An 18,554-nucleotide genomic window follows, 5' to 3' on the forward strand; every position below is an offset into this window, starting at 1 on the left:
CAATTGCCTAAACTACTTCCATTTGGTATTAAAAAGCTTTGGCGGAGCCTTTAGTGCTCTGTAATGAAGCTTGAATGGAACCTTCTTCATTTTGTGTCGCTCGGAATTTTTCCAGCACTAAATGATGCACCGCTTCCAAAATAATTTTTCCCATTTAATCGCCGACAAAAAATATATTCTACCCCCACACACAGGTCTTCGAGAACATGTCAGTACAAGCTATTATTTGCCGTCATCAACATCCATTTCTTCTTCATCGTCATCATTCCATGCCTTTCATTATTTCGCCTCTCACAATTAATTTACTTCTTAAAAAATCATTTCTCAATGAGTCATTATTATTTAATTTACAGGAGTAGAAAAAAAAAAATATTGCAAAAATGTGTTGTGTCTTAATTAATTTCTTTACTTTTTTCCTCTCCTTTTTAGCTTTTCTCTCTCTTTTTTGCTATTTTCATCTCTCGCATACACATCAAGTATGTGTGAAAATATGTGTATAATCTCATGTCCATGTCTATGTATGTGTAAGCCCGAAGTAATGATAATGGAAAATTGTGTGAGGGGAAATGATACAAAAGTACGAGAAAAACCTCACAAATACATCCACAACCGTCGCACGATAGAACAAAATTTTTCACGAACCTGAGTAATAAAAATGAAAATTTCTCGCATATTTTCAGTTGTCGTGTCAGATTTAGACTTCCATTCGTGTTGTATAGTTGTTGAACAATTTTTGTGCTCAGCCACTCTGTGTGTAATTTTAAGTGCAAAAAATAAATACTTTTTTTTTTATTAAGAGAAAGAGAAGTGAAAAAAGTAATAAATAAATTTTAATTAAATTCACCTTCATTTTTGTGCACAAATTAAGTCCATAATGTATGCTCATATCCAAATCATTTAAAAAAATTGAAAATTCCACAGCTCTTTATCATTTTCAATTTTCCTTTTCCCTTATTGCTTTTGTGCTCTGGCTCACGAGAGTGTGTGTAGGAGATGAAAAAAAAAAAAATAAAAAAAAAAATTAGTGTCTGTGCAGAAATTGAAGGCAAAAAAAAATTGATGATGAAAATAAATGAAAAAAAAAGTTAAATAAATTATGAAAATAATTTTAATTCACGGTGTAAATAACTAAATAAAATACACGCGAAAAGGAACAAAAAAAAAAATTTTTCAGCTGGCAGCAAAAAAAAATATCGTCATCAACCGATGGTGATTTTCTTTTCTGTATATATCCACATACTACAAAGTATCTCACGTTATTGAGAGATCTCTATAGGCAATATCAAGCCAAATATATGTGTCAAGAGATGAAAATATGTTTCGAAAATAAACAAGTGAAATGAGTGATTTTTTTTAAATTGACTAAAGCGCATTTTCCCTTGAATTTCAACCTGTGTGAGTTAGCCATGAATAAAAAAAAAAACCTTTGTGAATGTTGAATAATTTCGAGAAACAAAAAAAGTTTTACTGTTTATTTAAATTAGGATCTGGAATTTGAAAGCGAAATATCATAAATTACTTTACACAATTATAAATTTACAAATTTTTTAAACATCAACATGTCAAAATAGAGTTTGGATGCCTTGTAATCATTTTGTTAGGTTTCATCAGAAATATTGATGAATTTTGAACAAATTGAGGAATTGAGAACGCATTATTTGCCCTTAAAATTGGGTCGAAATCAGTTGCCACTATGCCGTTAGGGAAACTTCCTGTTTTACCATTTAAACAGCAACTTAGCGGTGTTCTAGCGAACTTGTTGTGAATTGCATTATTAATAAGCAGTGCTCAAAGTTTAGTTGAATTTCAGGTGCAGTCAAATAAGAGCTACACAGAACTGAGCACTGAATAGAGATATAAGGTTTAAGTGTGTTTTATGCTCCTTCATAATATCAAGTAGCTTGATAGTAAGGGCATGCGACTGTATATTATAAGACTTGGTTTCGAGTCCTACAAAAGGCTTTGGTGTTTGAAAATGTATTTCTTTCTCTAGAACCTTAAAAGGAGTAAGGTTTTGAACATTGTGTTTGAGTTTATTATAAAATGCAATAAAATGGACAAAAATCAAAGTTTAAAGTAGAATTATCTATTGAGTGAAGTCGATTTGACTCCAATCCAGTTCCATTTCGACTAGGACAATCAAATTCTAGTTGAAAATTGTAAAATCCAATTCGACTTTGAATTTTGTTCACAAAATTTTTGTATCAAATCGCAGTAGGTTAGTTTTAGGTTGTTCTATAATTTAGTTAACGTGAAAATTTGAAACTAAAGAAGTTATTTTTACGGATTTTGTTGATATTCTCGTTGTAAGTAATAGTTCCAATCGACACATGTGAATACTTCGTCACGGGGTTTTAAGGCCTCCTTTACAGCTTTTTTATTAACACCGGTATTTTTGAGATTTTTGAGGTTTTTGAATGGATTTAAAAATTTAGAGGATTCAGTCCCTGACAATATACAATTGAAACTGTCTTAATTTGGCTGCCATATGTACACCGTAAAGAACTTTGGCTGTTAATAGTTTGATGGCTGTTAAAAGCTTTGACGGAGCTTAAAAGCTTCATTTCGGAGCTTTATTCACTTGAGTCACTCGGGATTATAGCAAATCACTGTATTGCTTAAAGCAAAGTTACCTTTATTAAAAAAAAAAACTTAATCCAAACATTCTCAAGAAAGAATAGTAAAAGTTTTGCATTAAATTTCCACATCACTGCATCATCGCTTTATTTATAAGGGAAAAAAGTCAGAAGAGAAGTTTTTAAAAAAGATTCACAAAAAAAATGTGAATAAAAATCAGATAATTTTTTCTTTAAAAAGATAAAGCACCTAGACAAATCATCACATCACTCAACCACATTATTCATATTTTTTCTTACAGGGAAAATGCGCTATACAAGAAGAAATTTGAAAAATATTTATTCACGACTAATTTGCTAGTGTTTTAATTTACTCAAAACAAATATCATCATAATTAACTGTGCTATCGAAGTGTGATGACGATGATGATCATTATATTGTTCACAATATCAAAAATAACAGAAGAGAATATATAAAAATATACAAAAAAAGTAGCGTACAACAAGAATGTGAGTAGTAAAAATAAGAGAGAAAATGATGAAAGAAGTCTTGGGGAATTTTGTGATAAAAAATATATATAATCCCGTGAACTTACAGATGTGTACTAATTTTCATTTTCTGATGAAGGCAAAAACATAACAGAAAGTGAAAAAAAAAAATAGAAAAAGATAAATTTGATGAAAAAATTTCACGTTGAAAGTTGAGAAACTCGCGTTTAAAACGAACGCAGTTGTAATGAACATGATCGTTTCTCTCATTTTTTTTGATAAATATTTACATTTTTGGTTTGTCTTCATTTCGACTGATTTCTTCACTTCACTTTTGAATATTTCTTTTCAATCTTTATCTTATTCCTAAATGCTTCATTTATTTTAATACTTTTTTTTCGCCTCTCGTGTGAGTCGAGCTCGAAACTCAATTTTCATTAACTCAATTCACATCCATCAATATTTAAGGATTTTTTAGATCATACTTTTACTCATGTATACATATAAAGGTACTTTAAGTTAGTTTATTATTCACACATCATTAAAATTGTGATAGATAGATTTATAAATTGATATTTTTCCTCATCTCCCTTATGTTCTAGCAATTGAACATTTTTATAACACCTAGTTTATTATTCTTAATTATCGTAAAATATAAATTTTATGTACTCTGTATATTTATCTAGTGTTTTTGGTTGACCATCTGGGTAGAAAGTATTAGAATTTGATATAAATAAGGGAAAACTTGGGTTTCCTATTGTTAAAATCGCATTTAGCTCATTTAGTCCTCTGAATGGAATAATTAAACAGCTTTTTGGTTCATTTGACACTTGTCTGAGTGACAAACGTTAGAACTAGATATTAACTTGCCATTGACTATTTAAAACGTATTTTTGTCAACTTGGGTAGATCAGATATAGTGTCTTATTGCTGTAATAGGTTAGACTGCTTAGCTTGGCTCAAATTTGGTATAGTAACTTGAAGGCAGTTGGTTCAAACCACAAACCATTTTCAAATTTATTCTTTTTCGGAAGTTTAGATACTCCGACTACTTATCTACTTCAGATTAAGCATTTTTTTTAGATCTCTAGGCAATATTGGATTAATATATAGGTCAGAAACTTGAAGTGTAGTAACTTGGAGTGTAGCAAGAGACAAAGAGCAGGGAGAGTCACACGAATACCTAGAATTCCTAAATAAATATTAAATCCTTACTTACTTATACATTACTCAAAGCAGACTCAAAATTCTTAATTTAAAATGGATTCATCTTTAATATCTGCTATAGAGCTGTGGTCTCTGCATCTATGGAGTATAGCTCCAATTTTTCATAGAATCGAATCTATTAGACCCGGATTTTCCATACAAAATTCGAATTCCTTCGAGCTCAGCTATTAAGCATCAGTAGACGATATCAATAACAAGTTGTCCACCTCTGCATTAATTAAGTCATTCCAATCATCAATCTATATATCTTAATATTTACATGATCTCCCTTAAGTGCTTTTTAGCGCATTTTTGAAATTTTTTTCAAAAAGGTAGCTTATTCAAGCACTTTGTTCGGCTGGGTATCGAGATCTCGAAAACCAGACATCGTAGAGAGTTCTGGTTTGTTTTATTAGCTCCGTACTGTTGTTTTATTGCGGGCAAATGCATTTAAAAGTTTCAATTCATAGCATAAATACTATAATTAATCAATTTTTCATTTTCATATACAACAACAAGAAAAACAACAACACGTTTTTTCATTGTTTTACAGTGTTTTTCAATGTTCTTTGATGTTTTTACAGTGTTAACAAAGTTTGAATTTATCGTAACCGTTATGTGTTTTAAATTTTGAAAATCCGTTAAATGACGAAATTCTTGAAAACCTAGTAGGGTGACTTGGAATTTATTAAATCTTGTTTTTTGGTTTTGGAAGTAACCTGGATCCTACTGGATCTTGCTTTGTGGGTAGGGAAGTGACTTGGATCCTACTAGATCTTATTTTTTGGATCTGGAGGTGATCTGGATCTTACTGGATTTTGTTTTTTTGGTCAGGAAGTGACCTATTAATCAATTATTGATCGCTGGGACAAAAATGCGCTGAAGTCACTCGATAAGAACGAGTACTTTTGTAATTTTTTGTCTCTATTCGCAATTACATTTTACTCATAGCAGTTAATGTATGTAGCATATATGTTAAAGATATATTAATTTTCCCTATTACAATAATAGTCATTAAACATTACTTACTAGCTAGTAAAACGAGAACACAATAACAAAAAAAAAAAGTATATACACATATATGACTTGATAAACGTTATTATAAACATACAGTATAAATATTTTGAGTTGCTTGAGACACATCTGCCTAATTATCTTGTCATCATAACGATTGCTTACACTCAAAATGAAATAAAATACGTAAGACAATGGACATGACATAAAAAAATAGAAAATTATTGCTCATGAAGATGACGATCAGCCTTCTTCTTGTTTCCTTTAGCTTTTCTTCCTCGTACATCAGTTTTTCTTCTTTTTATACCTAAACGTATCTTGTCGGTATTGTATTTTATGTAGATAAAATTGCGTATATCTGTTGTCTTTTCATGTCTACTCTAATAGAGTGATTGCTGTATTTCAATGGAAAGGATGACATACATACAATCAAATATGGAAAGATATATAAAGTGATTCAATCTTGTAATAGGATCCTTGAGATTGTTAGTCATGTGATATAGTGTTGTATGCCTTAATTTTTGCAGTCACACAACCGTGACTGTGTTGATAGGCTGTGATTGGGTTTCTATGGCGTTTTACTTCTTGGATTGCTGTGGGGCTATTCAGGGGTGGTATTCGGGAGTGGGTTATTGGGGGGTCTGACCTCTCTTCCTTCCTACGGGGGGCTACATTCTTAAGAGGACTCCCCATGAGAGTTCAGTAGCTAGTGTGATGGCCATTAATGCCTAGGGTCCGCAAGGACGTACATCATCAGATATCATCCATCTAAATGATAATCCATTTATTTCCCATGTCTTAAGGCTTCTAATTTAAAAATTTTATTTGTCCTCCTGCTAAGCACCCACATATGTGTGATATGTGGATAGAATAAGAAATCTGTTCTTTATCCAACTCTAATCCGGATAGAACCATAAAGTCATATTCTTAAATGACTCAATGTATTTTATGAGTTTTATCAGTTATCAGCATCTTTATAGACCATGACTATGCTTCTTCCTCCTTTTTCTTAAATTCTGTTTGTGACTACACATAATATTTTATCGGTAAAATCTTCCGGACCACCTTTTAGACTTATTTGATGACATTTTAGATGTACACAAATTTTTATGCCTTTTCACTTATTTTTTTCATCCATTCTGTTCATCGCTCTCTTTTCATACACGCGATTAGGAAATGAAAATACGAGGAAGAAAAAGTTTTTTTTTCCAATTTTAGCAGTTTTTATATGACCGGATATTAATATTTACAGTTTGTGTGACTGTCGTGACATATGACATGTATGTCTATCTTCATGATGTTATGTTGGATTGACTTCGATTGATTTATGATGACATTTAATCAATGGATATTATGTGGGAAAATAGATAATATTAATTTGTGGAATTAAAATTGAGGAATGGACAGTTGTGAAGCTCATGGCGACATTCTCTTGTAGTCTTGATATATGGCCGAGGACTCTATGAGGTCTGACACTTATAGAACCCGGCATGGAGATGCAGAGAGGTCTATAGTCATGAAAATTCCTAAAAAGTGAGATTAAATCCCTAAAAATCAACAATCTTGATTAACATAGTTCCTGAATGACTCCCAAGTACCTCTTGCAATTTCAGCAGCACCTCCACTTTTCAAGCACCTAACTTCTCACTGCAGAGTAAACAACTGCCAGTTTCATCGCTAAAATGCACAAGAATTTATACAATTTATATCCCAAAGTTCTCTCATGTAAGATCAATTTAATGTCAATGAGGGTTGATGATGAGGACTCGACCTCCATTCAACTTTTCATTTCATCCGTTCTCAAGAGCTTCAACAAGTTTTGTTAAGAAATTTTTCTTTTTTTTTTTTCGGTACATCTTTCAAAAAATTATTTTACAACAGAAAGGTCTGAGTGTTTTCGAATAATGATACTGCAATGACATAACAGAATATCGATGTTTTTCGTTGATGTTATTATTTTGTGATTGGGTGACTATCTGTTGAGCTTTTAGAGGGATAAAGAGGATTGTTTAAGAGTTGGGAGCTTTGGCTGATGAAAGGAGTAGATTAAAGCAATTTGGAACAGTACAATGTGCTAGGTCGGACACTGCTTCGTCGCCATAATAACGGTTAGGTCGGTGTTGTTCAAACTGTGTGTCACGGTACACTTGGAAATGCCATGAACTGCTAGCTAAGAGAGGTTTTAGTCGTAGCTTATCATCAAGGCATGCCGAATCACAAAAAAGCTTTAATAACACTAAATTAGATGCGAAGTTGCTCTGGCGCTACCGTGACAGCTGAATCCGAATCATTTCGAATTGCCAGTTGTCAGTGTTGACCTCGGTATTTGAAATTGATCTGTTCGAGAAGCTTGTCTGTATTTTCTGCGTTTTAAATGGTCAAACGTGTAGATTTTAGCTGTAATTCATAGTTTGCAATCCTGCAATTTTGGATGAATCCTTAAAAATTGGTAGAGAATAACCAGTGATCGAGCAAGCTTTAGGCGAAATCTGAGGGAAGCTATGGATCACGATTGATCCTTCATAGAAAAAGAACTAAAGCATAGCACTCATACAACCAAACCAAAAGCGCAGTTTGATGTCCAATTGTTGTCTAACTTTTCAACTTACCCAATAATCCTTCATGCTACACGCACTTTCTCCTTTCCACATTCAATTGAATTGAGAAATATTTGTGAGATGCGTGATTTATACGGTTAGATATATATATTCGATTTATACATCCATAGATGAAAAATGAGATGAAGCTTTTTTCCTTTCCTTTTTATACTGATGATGACTGTGCTGTTTCTTATCGATTTTTTTTTGTGTTCATTTAGTCTTGTACTTTTTTTTTATTTCTTTCATACTGTACTGATAATTTTTAATTAAAAAAAAGCAAGAATCATGTTTTCTTCTGTGTTCCTCCTTTTGTATTCTATAAAAAAAAATATCTTCTATGCAGAGAAGCATAAACATCAACTCAAGCTTGAGAATTCTCTTCACTGATGCTTATTTTTCCATTTCCTCTTATTCTGTTTGATATATTTTTATTATGAATACAGAAAGAAAATAAGAAATAAGAGTGGTAGCAGTAACTGTAATTGAAATACGAATAATATGAATATCAAAAGAGACAGGAATGACATAAAGCTCTAGAATGTACAAAAAAAGAAGTTATTTATGTGAGAGAGATACATAAAAGTTATGAAGAAGGCAACAGCTTAAAGCTACAAAAAAAGGAAGAATAATAAAATGCATTTAATTTAGCTTTACAGTCTCGTAACATTCGGCATTTGTATGGATGTACTTCATATGTATGTATTACTACATACTAAACATTATAAGTATTCATATGCGCGCGTGCGTATGAATTCAGGACACGTTTTTTTTGTGTTTTTTTATTTTTTTTTTCAATGTTATTTTTTCTTGATTTTTCTTTTTTTTCCTTCTTTTTGGGGAGAATAAAGCACGAGAATTTTTTTTTGTACTGTAGAAAAGTTTTCCACATATACTTAAGTATAAAATAAGTAAGTGAATGAATGGGAAGAAGCTTTGGATGGGAAAGAAAAAGTTTTTCATGTGTTTTGCAATTTTTATTTTTTTTTTTGGAATTTAGTCTAAAAAGAATTGAGTTTTTCATACTTTATCTTGTCTTTGTGACTGGATTTTTTTTATATTTTATGATAAACTTAGAGCTGATAATTCGGAAATTTTATGTCATTGTCGGTTTAAGCTTGTCTGAGCATCACCAGAGTCAAGTTAATCTGAGGTCGAATTTTCGGTCAATTTTAAACAGATTTGAATTTATAATCGACTTCTAACAAATCAAATCGAACTCGTACTCAATAAATCATACTCAATTCTCAAAATCAATCAATACATCACTTACTTACTTCATTGCTTTAGTTTGAAAATTTCCAAGAAATGCGCCTTAACCACCCAACTTCAAAATTTTCTAACTTGTTCTTCCTCTTTAGTTTTCATTCTGTTTCTAGAAATATGAACAAAATGTGAACTCTGTTGTTGGTAAAACTAAGAAATTTTTTTCTGTACACGTATATGGATTATATAAATTTTTTTGTTTATCAAAGCTCAGGGTGGTAATGTGAAGATTAGGGTACGAAATAGGTAGGAGACGAAAATTTCAGTCTTATCAATTCGAATGGAACCCCAAAAAATAAGATCGATCTCATTGTATCCTCGATTTTAAATGTCGAACACACAGGAGATGGATTATAGATTTGTTGGGAAGCTTTCTTTTTGGGTTATGGATATTAATAACGAAATCATGCTGTGTACTAACATATTATTGATGTGGGGGAAGAATAAGGAACATAAAGACGAATAATAATGCTTGGATTAATGGAGAATAAAGACGAAAAAGAGGGAACAAGATTTCCTATCCTTTAATCATGCATATGACGAACTAGCTATCATCATATAATATAATTTTCTTCAGCACTGATGACTCTATAGAGCAAGGAGGATTCTTTATTGTGGGTTTGTATGGCAAAGTTCTGCAGTGTTTGTCAATATTTTTTTTATCATTTTTTATTAAAAATGACAGCATTTACCTGCATTGTCATGTTCAATAAATGCTGTATAGTGTATAATGCCATCCATTTTTCATGATTTGCAGTATTCGATTAAATTTTTTAGAGCTTGAATGTGAGAGCTATTTAGTGTCAGTTCCATACTGTGAGAATTTTGAACAGCTTTAGTGTTTGTTCTATTTTGGACTGAATGCTTTGAGATTTTGGAATGTCAAAAGCATTATAAGAAAATCGGATCTGCAAACTCTGGAATATTGGGAATATTTCCTAAAAAATTTGGAATACTTTAGAATTAGGGATAGACCTGCATTATTCTGTATTTTAGATGCGTTGACCAACAATTTTCGGCTATTACGGTCAGTTTAGCTAAAATTGTAGTCACAAAAAGACCCTATTAAATTGACAACAATTTGTGTATTGACTGAGAATCTCAGACTCAAGTGGGAATCGAACTAGTTTCCTTTCACGATTGGACATTCTGATTTGTGGTCTTTTATTCGAGCCACTCGATCAATGAAGGTTTCTTTTGACACTGATAGTTTCGCTTATATGACTTGATAACTTTGATTAGATTCTATTCCTAAAATAATGGATTTTGATGATCTTTAAGTTGAAACTTATTTTGACTCAAGCCTGGTGGCGGATTTTGGAGAAATAACCAAATTGTTCTATTCAAGGATATCCTGAAGTATATGTTCATCAATAAAACACAATCAGACTTGATAAAAGAAGTTAAATAAATAGAGGAAATACACCCACGAATCTCAAACTTCTGTTCATGCTAGGATGTAGGTTTTAATTTCCTTTATTCCTGTATTATCAGATTTCTAAGATTATTGCACATCTGTTAGTAACTTTAACAACAATCTTACATAATTCATGACGGAAAACTACTCTAGTCATTTTATATTAATACAATTTTCACTTATTTATTCCATTCCTTTTTTTAACTGCTACCATTAATATAGCGGATATGTGCTATATTCAGTAAATGGTGAAGAAGGGGCGAAATGAATGAAAATAGATTTATATTTTTTGTTGTATAAATCAAGCATATACATATGCATATCCATATAGATAGAAATGGCAAAATCAATATCATAATAAATATCGCATATATATTTTATATAGTATTAGGGGAATGGCGAAGCATATGAATGCTTTATCATATTCAAAAAGAAATATGATGTGCGTGAGAGAACCAAACTCTTGCATCGATTCACTCACATTCTTGTTGTTGAATGAGAAATCATATATTTCCATATTGTTCCGTAAACATTTCGAGAGATTTTCTTTCTTTCTTTATCATATTTATTTTTTTCTTATTATTCTCGTAATCTTCATTTATTTTACCATGTTGTAAGAATGAGAGTGAAAGGATGTTCAGTTATTCATGCACTATAAGATTACATTTGTTATTTTGGCATTCAATAATAAAGTGGAGTTTGTGGTATTTTTTACTATCCTTTTTTGTGTGCAGTGGAAGTTTTGATAGTTGAGAAAAATTTATGAAAATGAGCAGTTTCTTGGTGTTTGGAAGGTTGGAACTGATTCGAGCTGTATTAGTGAAGATCTGAGAGGTACTAGAGTAGTAAAGTGCTAAAGTTTAGAGGTACTAAACTACAAAAATTGACATTTGCCTTTTTGAACACAAACTCATCTGATTTCGTACATTAAATGCTAATATCCAGATTTAACCCAATTTTCCAATACCTTAAATCAAGCTTTCCATCAAAATCGTTCCTAAAATAACAAATTCTACGAAATTTCAACGAAATATTCCACATTCCATATCCCTTAAACATTCTGTAAGCAAGAAATTCAGGAATTTTTAATATCAAGTTCTTGTTACATTTATTCCTCCCTCGTCGTAAGTAGCTTTTACATTTAAATGAAGTAGGATCAAAAACTTTTACATTACACACAAAAAAATACTTCCAAAATTCACATATTTTTGTTTATTTTATTTATATTTATTATTGTGAACTTTCGCGCTCGTCTTTGTTGCTCTTACTCTCGGCACATCTCCCACATGACAAAAGCAATACATAAAATTATATGAAAGAATCATAATGAAGTTGTCATCGTTTGTATTAAACTCATTCAATTTTCGTCATGCTGATGTTCTTTTTTTAAAACCAAGAAAAATTGAGTTTATGGACTGTTATGAGCACTATGACTATAATAATTTTTAATAAATACTCTGGAGAGTGCTGTGCCATCAATCATATTAAGGGTATTGTATTGAAGTTTTCATTATGTATCGTAAATCAATCATGCAAATTGATGTGATTTTTTTTTTCATATGATAAAGTATTTTTTTTTTGGAAAAAATGGATTTAATGTGACTGGAAATGGGCAGATTGAGATTGTTTTGATTAGATGTGATGTGTTGAGATTGAATTTTTGGTGCTGATTTGGGAGGATTCTTGGGAATTTGAGATTAAATAGTATAATACTATGTATTGTACATATTTATGGAGTGGTGAAACTAGAAGACACATTAAAGGAGCTTAGGGTAAACTGTACGGATCATCAGGTGACTCTACATCAGTGGTGGGCCACATGCTTGTCGGGCCACACTAGTGTGTCGCTAAATTTCTTTCGAAATGCCATGAATTGCATAGTCTTCAAACATATACTCTATGTAATGAACTTCCATTACAATTGTGCAGAACACAGTTGCTGCAACGGTTGCTTTGAAATCCGACATCACAATGACATCAAGGCAACTTTGCGTGTTACTGTTAATACGGCGACGCAGCAGTACTCTAACGAATGATTTGAACTGCCCGGATTCATCAATTTCCAATATTTTCTTGAAATTAGACCTCATAAATGATTAAATTTGCAGCTGTGCATCAAAACCTTAAAATCAAATTGTTTGATTTAATTATTCTTAGAAATTCAGTCAAAATTTAAAGAATTTTCCAAACATTCAGTTGTAATAATTTGACATCTGGAAAATATAGCAAAAAAAAAAATATTAAAAAAGAAATCGATGAATTGTCTATTTATAAATTTAAGCTGAAACGTTCGTTACTCATACAATACCTAAATAAACCACCTCAAAATGAATTGAAAAAAATCTCCAAATTTTTACCCTCATTTTTGCATACCAAAAAGACTTCATTTTCACCTGTGGAAAGTTACTCAGGCATTAAGACTATTTTTGTAATTTTATTCTACGGTACATTAAGTTTTCTTCATGGTGATCATTAATCCTCGAGAAATTCTCTCTTTTTCGAACATCAACATCCTGTTGTGAACAAAATCGGAAATAAAACGAGAATCACGTTGCAAAAAAAGGGCAGTTGTGGGGAACCTGAGTGCTGTGAAAATTCTTTTGGAAATGCAATGAACCGTATGCCGTGTAAGGTTTTGGGAGTGGCATACCAAGGTGAATCAAGGTGTACCAAGGTGTACCAAGGTGTACCAAGGTGTACCAAGGTGTACCAAGGTGTACCGAGGAGTACCAAGGTGTACCAACGTGTACTAAGGTGTATCAAGGTGCACCAAGGTGTACCAAGGAGTATCAAGGTGTATCAAGGTGTGGCATAATGTGGCATGGTGTGCTAAGATGCACCATGATGTGGCATGGTGGGCCAAGGTGCCTTAACGCATACCAGACTGTGCCGCGGCACAAAGATGCACCACCACTGAAAAAGGTAAAATAACATGACCTTTTGCATAGAAAAGTTCGTAAAACTCAATGCGCTTATGTTGTTTGTACAAATTTGCAACTTTATTTTCTCCTGAAATAACTGTAGATGTGTAGGAAGAACTATTTTCCATAGAGAACGATTCTCCGGTTAAGCTCTCATTCTGTTAATTTAATAATATTTCACAGTGGTTTATGACATGTTTAAATTGCATTGCAAAAAAAAAAAATAACAGAAACAACATCCCTCTTCCTCCGCGTATATATTACGTTTTTTGCCAGAATATCTCTTTACGGCTGCACTAAACAGTCTGTTAATATGATAATTTGATGGAAAGCAGAAAAAAATCACAAATCGTGTGGATGGAAATGTTTACATAAATGCCCCTGATTTTAACATGTGAAAAGGAAATTTTTCTTTTTTTTCACACAAACTTCTCAACGAACTCAATCAATAAACTCGTAAAGGCTTTAAAATTGTTGGAAAAAGATTAATTTTAATTAATTTATGATTTTGATAAATGTTTTGCCTTTATTTCATTCTCTCTGTAGCAAATTTTATTTATTTTTCTTTAATTTTGTCGGCTGTCAGTCATTTTACGATATAATTTGACACTCGGTTTGCGGTTTTCCTTCTTAAAATTTCAAAACAGTTTTCCTTTCCATTCATTATTATTTTTATTTCTTGATGAATAGAGTTTTCCTTCCAATGAGTTTGGTAATTAGTTGGATTTGCTGTCAGAGCTTTTTAATTGGGCTGGATTTTTGAGTTCTGGTGATGTTGGGAACACTGTTCAAATCCTTGTCATATTGACAACATAGTCTGTAATGATTGAGAGTCCAGTTTATGGGTGGGATTTGAACCCACGTGCTCACATACTTGAACAGACATGGAACATTCTCTTGAATACCCACAAAATCGAGCAATTATATTGATTTAAGGCGCTCATTTGGTAAGGATTCATTGTCTGTTAAGGATAAGAGAGGATTACAGATTTTCAGTCTGTTGCCTACCTATTCGGCTTCAGAATTAGCAGCATTGGCAGATCAGTCCATACATGACTCAATACCTCATCTTCCACTCTCCTCCGATGTCAGTGAAGCTTTTCTAAGTGTTGTGTCTACAAAAGAATGAAGTTTCATAACCTTTATAAGACTAAGTTTCCTATAAATTTCTCCGTGTTTCATAACAATCTGTGCATCCTGTAGTCTTGACTGTACACTCCATACTCATCATACTACATCCTTGATCAGTTGCCCAGTGGTGAGCAATCTGTATGCCGTCTAAAATGTTTGGAAATGACATGAAATGTAAGCCGTGCGAGGCGTCGGTCGTAGCTTACTTCAAAGGTGTGCTATGACCCAAAAACGGCTGCCTTTCACTGATCTATACTACTGATCCATACTGCTTCTTGAATCTGAATTTCATATTAAAAAAGCGCGCTAATTCCAACCCAACTCAACGCCTTTCTTCTTCTTCCTTGATATAAACATCATTTTCATCACCAAGATTACAACATTAACTCAATAAAACTCATTAATGTTTGTTTTTAAGGAAATCAAATTGCGATATCCATAACTGTAAGCATAACAAGCTCTCATCACTCAGAGATTTATTCTACAGACACGTTCCATTCCACTTTTTATAAACAAAAGCAGTATGTAAGCATTTTTGTGGTCCGCTTTTAAAATGTCTTGTGGGAGAAAATTTTCTCCTTGTTACTCTGTAAACATACATGTAGCATGTGATGTGATGAAATTATCTTAACGACAAATGAATTGTTTGAACATAATTAGCAAGGGAGTCAGATTAAGACGTCGTCTGGTGTTTAAAAATTAGATGAAAACTTTAGTAAACATAATAAAAAGATTGTGAAAATTAGAATTGAAAGCCTTTAATTAAAATTCCTAAATTGATTCACCAAATGTTCATTTTTAAAATTCAATTTCTGATAATCCAATTTTGATCTATATTTAATGAGGATATGTATTCATTAAACAACAAAAGATGAGGGTCGGAAAAATGGATAATGAAAGTTTTTTTTTGTTGAAAATCATTTGACATTAAATTTGGAAGCAAATAATATCTTTTAGTCTCAATCTGGTCGGTTTTTTCTTGTTTATGTAGTATCTGATATTGTAATATACAAGAATGTCGTTTGGATATATTGTGGAATTGTTATAGATAGGAAGAGAGAAAGAGGAACAGACTCTTCGGGTTTTGTTTAACTTTATGATTATTTTTCAAGGTTCTTGTTCAATATCTTTAATAAAAGAGAGTTGTGAGTGTCCTTTAGGGGCGTAGCAATGGGGGGATGGGGGGTTGATCACCTAATCCAACATCCCTGAATACGTCCCTGGTACATGTTAGGTATTTTATTAGTTTAAGAGTCAATTCCTCAGGTTTATACAGTTTACACTTTGTTATGTGTAGGTTAAGGATAAATCTAGTATTTGAGTATATTTAACTTACACAAGTCGAATAATCGATCCAAAATCTGACAACTGACCAGCGTGACTCTGACATGGAGCTGGGCGTGAATTGACGTTTGACATTGTACTCGGCCTGATTTAACGTCTGATATTGTGCTTGATCTGATTTAACGTCTGACATGGTTTTCGACCTGATTTAACGTCTGACATGGTGTTCCGTGTAGAGTCACACTGGCCTGGAGTCGACATTTTGATAGACTAATCGATTTGTGCTATACGGAATACTCAAATACCAGGTTTACTCTTGACATAAGTGCAATAAACATTAGATATTCCAAAGAATTGCCCCATAACCTAGTAAAATGACGGTTAGAAACCTCAGGTTATATGTCTATGATGGAACTTAACTAGAGTCAATCAATAGATCAATTCTATAGCTTATTTCTATTATCCTTATAGCTAAAAGTAGAGCTCAAAGTCGACTTGAATTTTGTTAAAATCGAGCCACAAATGCAAAATCCGAGTTAACTTCAAGCTCTCACTTAGAGTATCTAAATGCCTACCATCCATATCCGACCCAGCCGACCTCCAAAACATCTAAACGATCTCATAATGTAATGTACCCAAAAAATATGAACACATGAATATGAACGACGATGAGAAACAGAAGCAGCACAAAAAATAAAATATGAAAATGAGAAAAAAAAGTTTTTCGTATAATTTAGCAAATTTATATCCTAAAAAGCAACAACAACAAAAAAATGAGTAGGAATATTCTGTATGTTATATCATGTGATTAAATATATAAAAATGATTTGTACATATGACATCATGCCTTGTCGTTTTCATTTACAATACCATTTAATTCCTAAATAGCATTAATTTATAAGCAAAGCAGATGATCCATTAGTGACATATGTTTAATTTGGCTAACAAATGTTTAATTTGTAAATGACATGCGGAAAATACACAAAAAAAAACAGCACAGATTTATGTAATAATAAATTTGATCATGATACATAAATAAAATAACACATCGTGAACATGAAAATGACAATTTTTAACTTTTTTTGCTGCAAAATGAGAATTGAAGCTGTATCTTGTCTTCTTATTAACCTCTTTTTTATATCTGATGTAAATAAAGTTTCAGTTGCTTGGATTTATCATGATTTATCGCGATTTTTTTTTATTCTGATCTCGAGATTTTAAAAAACATGCTGTGTTAAATGTGTATGGCTTTAAGGAGAGGGTGTGCCAATGGATCTTGAGATTGCTTTAATGCAATTATGTGGCAAGATTACAAATTTTGCCAAGATTGTCACGTTTAAGGTTTTATTTGATATATTACTTTGAAACAATGTTAATTTTGGACAGTTCATGAAAATAGATGATAGTTCAACTGGTTGGAGGTGTGCATAGCAGATCAAGAAGGCACATGGCGTTGAAATGGTCAAAAATCTGGCAGTGTGACTCTAGCTCCAGGTCAGATCAATGAAATTCGATTTGATTATAGAACCAAGTCGGCTTGAGCCCATCTTTTGACCATTTCTACGCTTTTCGGGAGAGATCTATCATAAATTTATGTTCGAAAATTCGATATCGAATACCACAAATTGGTTAATGGATCAAAAACTCAGCCTTAGACTGATGTGATTCTGATTTAGTGTAGATTTGGTTTAAATCTGGCACCATACCAAGAGTCAGAAACTCTAGAAGCACAACAGTGAACATTGGAGTGTCTGACTTTGTCACTATATCTAAGTCACGTCGGCCTGAGGCTGATTTTTGATAGATACACCGATTTGCGCAATTTCAGGATTTTAAGCATTGTAAAGGGTTCAATTCCCATCAATGCTTTGCTATTTTCAGACTTTGCTGCTTCTCTTTGTTCGTCTTATCAAAAATAAAATTCTCAAACGATGAACATCGAAAAATGAACATTTTACATTCTTTCCCTGCATCCTTGACCTTCTGTTATCCAAAATGTTACATTTCCGAAAGGTCAAAACCCCCACAAAACATTAAATTTCATCAAAAAAAAATAATTTTTTCTTGAAATATTTTTTGCATTATTTCGGATGTAATAAATATCAGTTATCCCACCCATAAGCATCAAACCTACTTGGCAACAACATTAAATCTTCGTGTTCTTCACGAGCCATTGAAAATTGATTCTCAGCTACACTTCTTTTTTACACTGCTTAACATGCTCATTACTTCACTCAATTTTACGGTAAATAACCTAATTTATAGATGAACGAACTTATTCATTATTCTTAACGGGTAAATTGAGATTTCTCTTTTACTTCTTATTTTAATAAGGATGAGGATGAGCAGAGTTGTGAAATGGGTGCCTGTGACAAGCAAAAACTGTACAAATTCTTGATAATTTGTATGGTTTTGAAGGAAAAACCATATAAATTATCAAGAATTTGTACGAAATTTGCAGGAAAAGCCATACAAATTATTAAGAATTTGTACGGATTTTGCCTGTCACAGACACCTGTTTTGCAACTCTGTGGATGAAGAACAAAGCGAAGACTGAAAAAAATTATGCAGTAATGTACCTTTAATGGTCGAAAATATAAAAAAAATCTGTTCATTTTCTCTTTTACCTTCAATATTTAATTACGGTACAATC

The 18,554-nt window shown here is 32.2% G+C and overlaps 1 protein-coding gene across 1 annotated transcript in view; it reads left to right on the forward strand.

Annotated features, from left to right (window-relative positions):
• The first annotated feature begins 688 nt into the window (after positions 1 to 688).
• Positions 689 to 18,554, forward strand: part of Shal (Potassium voltage-gated channel protein Shal) — a 51,031-nt gene continuing 33,165 nt past the window's right edge. Inside the window, exon 1 of the mRNA XM_070633754.1 lies at positions 689 to 816. The gene's annotated coding sequence lies outside the window, so the exon portion shown is untranslated. The remainder of the gene's footprint in view (positions 817 to 18,554) is intronic.

This window comes from Chironomus tepperi, unplaced genomic scaffold (assembly GCF_022539635.2).
Source record: "Chironomus tepperi strain 1889 unplaced genomic scaffold, CSIRO-AGI_Ctep_v1 contig_74, whole genome shotgun sequence".
In the NCBI taxonomy this organism is placed as follows: Eukaryota; Metazoa; Arthropoda; class Insecta; order Diptera; family Chironomidae; genus Chironomus; species Chironomus tepperi.